The following is a 5179-nucleotide window of genomic DNA, read 5'->3' on the forward strand; positions in this document are numbered from 1 at the left end:
CTGCAGCTTGAATGCTATATCCTGGTTGCATGAAATTCTATGAACCTTACTAATCGAGGCACCAATCTGGCTACACACAGTCATCAACCGGGCAAAAGAAGGGATGAGGAAGCGCTGTCAGGTTAGAGTAAAAGCGCCATAGCTATGTGTATTTGTTCTCCCGACTGAGCAAGGAAAGGAAGAGGGGTAACTTGGAGGAATACAATGTGGTGTATCGTGGGAAGGGGCGCAGGTGAAGGACGGTAGGCTGGTTGAAGAGCAATGCAGCTGGGTGGAGAGGGATGCAGTGAAGGATTGTTGCAAGAGCCAAGTGGTCTTTCTGCCGCGTTCCCACCTCCCCCTCAATCAATCTCCCACACTGAGATGCAATAGGCAGAAGGATAGATGGACAGGTAGATTACTAGAGGATAGATAGAAAGCCAGCTGGGCAAATATGAACAAATACAAGCAAAGACAGGTGAATACAGGTAAATACACAGATATACATATTCTAAAACTGAAATATTAACAGTGAGGTAAGTCTATAGATACAGGCCAGATTGAAAAGTATATACCGGACAAATTAACAGTAGTGAGAGAGAAAGAGAGAGAGAGAGAGAGAGAGAGAGAGAGAGAGAGAGAGAGAGAGAGAGAGAGAGAGAGAGAGAGAGAGAGAGAGACAGACAGACAGACAGACAGACAGACAGACAGACAGACAGAGAGCATGAGAAGAAAGGATACATGCTCTCGTCTGGGGGGGAATACGAAATATGGAAGGCAGGACACGCTACCGATTGAGAACCGTCAGTAAACTTTTGCTCATGACTGTGTGTATGCGTGTCTGTTCCGGTATGCGTGCACACAAATGCAACAAACACAGCACCGTCATTACCCAGACACTAACAAGCTAACGACACCACCGCCCTTCGCTAATTACTCCCCATACCAGGTGATGAGAGCCCAGGTAACCCTCACTTTACCTCAGCCGTCCCAAACAAGGTCCTTACGTAGCGCGAGGGAGGGTTATTAGGGCAGAATAAACTCCCCTCTCTTTTTTAGAAATTATAGTTCTGAAACCCTGATTACACACTTTTGCCACAGAAAAACTACACGTTGTTTCCAAATTATGCAACTGAACCGAAAACTTTATAACAGACAATGGTGCAACATATGTACTACAGATTCTTTTTAAACTAAGCGACCGAACTGAATACGATAAGAGATAGAGATACTGTGGTACTGAAACCCTGATACCCGAGAAATTATGCTGCCAGTACCGAACACTAAGGATTCTCGATAACTTAAATATACTGCTAAACGGTATCGAAAACCCAGCATTCTCCGAAACCCAGAGTGCTCTCGAAAAACTAGCAAGTCAGAAACGACCCTACTGAAAACTTAGCATTCTTGATAACAGAGAAAGTATATTGCCAGAAACCAGAAGACGCGGCTTCTATATGATCCTAAAATCCTGTTGCCTAATTCTGCTATCTAAACCTTATATTCATCGCAACTAAGAAATCTGTACCTAACACCTATCAATCTTCAAAACCAAGACAGTGCTACCAAAAAATATAATTCTTCATAATCTGTACACTGATCTCCCTACTAACACCCCCCCTCCAGGTTCATACTTGGCCAGCATGAGGAACGGCAAGTTCTGGTTATCACTCTCCCTCTGATAAAGTCCGATCCTGCACTGGAATTCACGAAGATAAATACAAAACAGTCTCCCTCATTAGAGTCTTGTACCTTGTTTACCTAATTATCTTCCTTAAAAAAAAAAAAAAATGCACACTCGCCTCTTCGAATAAGAGAGAGAGAGAGAGAGAGAGAGAGAGAGAGAACCTTCCCCGCGTAACAATGAGGATTAACAACATGGTCAACCCCAAGAGAGAGAACAAACATAGCAGATTAACAGGAGTGAGTGTGGGGCCAGGCGAGATAGCCCCACACGAGGTGATGTGTGGTTCTCGCCCAGTTTGTCAGGCTCACCCCCCTACTATCATGCAGGCGCCAGGCTGTCAGTTACGGCGGATAAAAGTAATATAACAAGCAACTGGAAAAAAAAAAAAAAAAGACGCTCCACAAATGTCCGTAATCTCAGTGCAGATACGCCGCATGCACGAACACACACACACACACACACACACACACACACACACACACACACACACACACACACACACACGGTTCGAGAATCTTAAGAATACATAGGTTTCTCTCAGCAAACTAAAGGCGTTTTGTGGTACCCAGGATAAAATACGAAAGTGATTACCATCCCTCTAGAGTAAATAATTCCTGCTACCGCCAGACGATTTTATCCAGCCTTCGAACAGCCGTCTCGTAATGAAGGGGTTAGGAATTATTACCATTTTTTATGCAATCACTACTTCAGAACTTGTCGACATTATACGAGTACAGATAGCCCTGAACGAAAAGGTGGTTCCCCCATGTTGCATCTCACGCCATCGTTATTTCTATTGCACCAAATTGCAATCCAAGGCAGGTAGACTAATTACTGAACACGGTACTGCATCACCGCCCCGCCCCACACCTGCCTTAACGAGACTAACAGGCACCGATAATAAGCATTTTCTTTACTAATTTGTGCTATATACTTCTTTCCCACCACTCAAAATAACTGATTTTTAGAGGCAACATTTCACAAACTTAGTGATCTTGCCGTAGTACAAAATAACGATTAATATACTAAAGTACTGTAAAGTCATACCCTGTACTCTCCTCGACGCAAACATGGTAACACATCTTTCCTCTTAACCCTATTTTCTGTGATTATATTGTGGTTTTGCTACCGTCAGATTATTTTATTCAGCTACGGACGCTTTTAACTTGAGAAGTAGACGTAACCTTCATCAGCCCCGTCCAAAAGAATAATGGTGGTCTCTCCTAAGTTGAATCAAGATCGTATAGAGGTTACAGTACTGCCTAAAATAAGGGAATACGATTTTAAAGTGGCTGAGCATTTGCCTAAGGACAATAACCAGTCCCCGTCCAATCCCCCTCTGCAGTCCCCCACCCCCCGACTTGAGCCAGCTTCTTTGTTCGTCCTGCTGCAGTGGCGGGAAACACAGGCGGGAAGCGCGCGCGCACACACACACACACACACACACACACACACACACACGAACCTGACCTTTTATCTTTGGCAATGAGTGACTGGAATGCCCCGACGACGCCTCCATCATGGCAACCCCTCCCCTCCCACCACCAAACCCCGCCTAGCCATCCCTCCCCCCACCACCTAAACCCCACATACGTAAACTCAAAACTTCTAACCCCACACCGCCACAGAAAACCACATCCAAACAAACCCTACAGCCTTTTACATTCTGCAGACAACGTTCCTTCACAAACCTTCACTCATCGTCACTAAAAATTTTTCACTCGATGCTTCTAAATATTTTCTAATCTGGCCCTGATACACAAACATTACCCACGTTGCCTTAGCCGCCTAGGAATTGCATACACTTAATCCTTGTGGTCTATACTGCTGGAAGTCCTAGTAATACCTGGGCTTAATAACTATACGGGACACAAATTACTAAAAATTAATACTGACAATGACTGAAAGGGTGACAAGACACAAAAATGACGGGGATGTCCCATTATTCTTAGCTACAGGGTCTCTAATGACATACAGTGTTCTCTCTCTCTCTCTCTCTCTCTCTCTCTCTCTCTCTCATACACTCCTCTACTTCGTTCATTTACTCTGTTCTTTGTCTACCTTACTCTAGTCAAGCATCTCCACTAAGGTATTTCTACCAGTACTCACTAACTACTCTTCCTTCCACGACACACCATCTCATCTTAACTTCCGTCTCTCGTTCCTTTTCCATTTTTTTCTTCTTCTTCTCCTTGTTTTCCTCCACCTCCTCTTCCCCTCTTTGAGTTTCTCCATTTCCTCATTCCCACCCTCCCTTTCCTTCCTTTTCCATTTTATTTTTGGTACTATCAGACTACAATATCCAGCTTAAGATGGCGAACCCATAGTGGGAAGATCAGCAAGAAGTATACATCCTTTAGTCCCTTCACTGTATACAATATCTCCCCAGAGCCGAATAAAAATAATCTGGAGGAAAGCGAGATTAAAAATGTAATCTTAATTAATGGGTTACAAATACTCCCCTACTTTGCCCCTCCACATATGCATTAAACATAACCATTCACACAATTTACAACCCCAACCATCGATAATTACAACCCTCACACTCTCATAATCCAAACATCGTCCCTCCACAGACACTTCAATCACATACCCACCACAAAACCCCAATCCACATGCTTCCCGTACACCCACCACACATAGTCATCCACAAATTCTACAGCATATAACCAAAAACACAATCCCCACACTTGCTTAAAATTCCATTCCCTGGTCTATATACTCGTAGGAACCTCAACCAAGCACCCACCACACAGCTCCAATCCACACAACCATCCACCCAATCAATACAGCTTCCGTAGGTCACTCAGAATTTCTACTGCCGGTCTCCCACAGAAACCTCAACCATATGGCCACTACACAAGTACCCAGTCCACAACAACCAACCCTTCAGTCCCCCTGTCACTCTATCATGTACAGCATATCTCTTCAGTGCGATGTTACTTTCCACACAATGAGTTAGGGATATATGGTACAGCTGTTAAAACCACTGTCTATCCACAAAACTTGCGTCCTCAAATATTCACAATCTCCCACTTGCATCCACACAGCCCCCTCCCCTCCCTCACCTAAGATATCCACGCAGTCCCCATTCCCCCCTGCCCCGGGCCCCTCATTACCCCACTCGTGAGCATCCCACCCATGACCCCTTACACCAGCCCCACCCATCATCTACAAAAAAGAAGAGAAAAATCGTGACCACCCACATATCCTCAACTCATAGTCATATCCTACCCACCTTCCCCGCTCCATCTCAACAGTTTCCCGTCCACCCAGTCTCTCCTCCTTCCTCTCCTCTACGTCCTGTTCATCTCCCCATCCTTCCCTCACTTCTACCTATTCACCTTCTCCTCCGTTTCTCCAACGTCCCCTACCTTCCATCTCCCCACAATCCTTTCCTCTTCACTTCCTACATGTCCCCCCTTCCACCTCCACATCCTCCTTTCCCTCCCATCTCCCCACGTGTAAACAGCAGCCTTCGCCTTCCCCTCATCCACCCCCCTCCCTTCCCTC

This window comes from Coenobita brevimanus, chromosome 71 (assembly GCF_032717465.1).
Source record: "Coenobita brevimanus isolate Jiangsu-jjx chromosome 71, ASM3271746v2, whole genome shotgun sequence".
Lineage (NCBI taxonomy): Eukaryota > Metazoa > Arthropoda > Malacostraca > Decapoda > Coenobitidae > Coenobita > Coenobita brevimanus.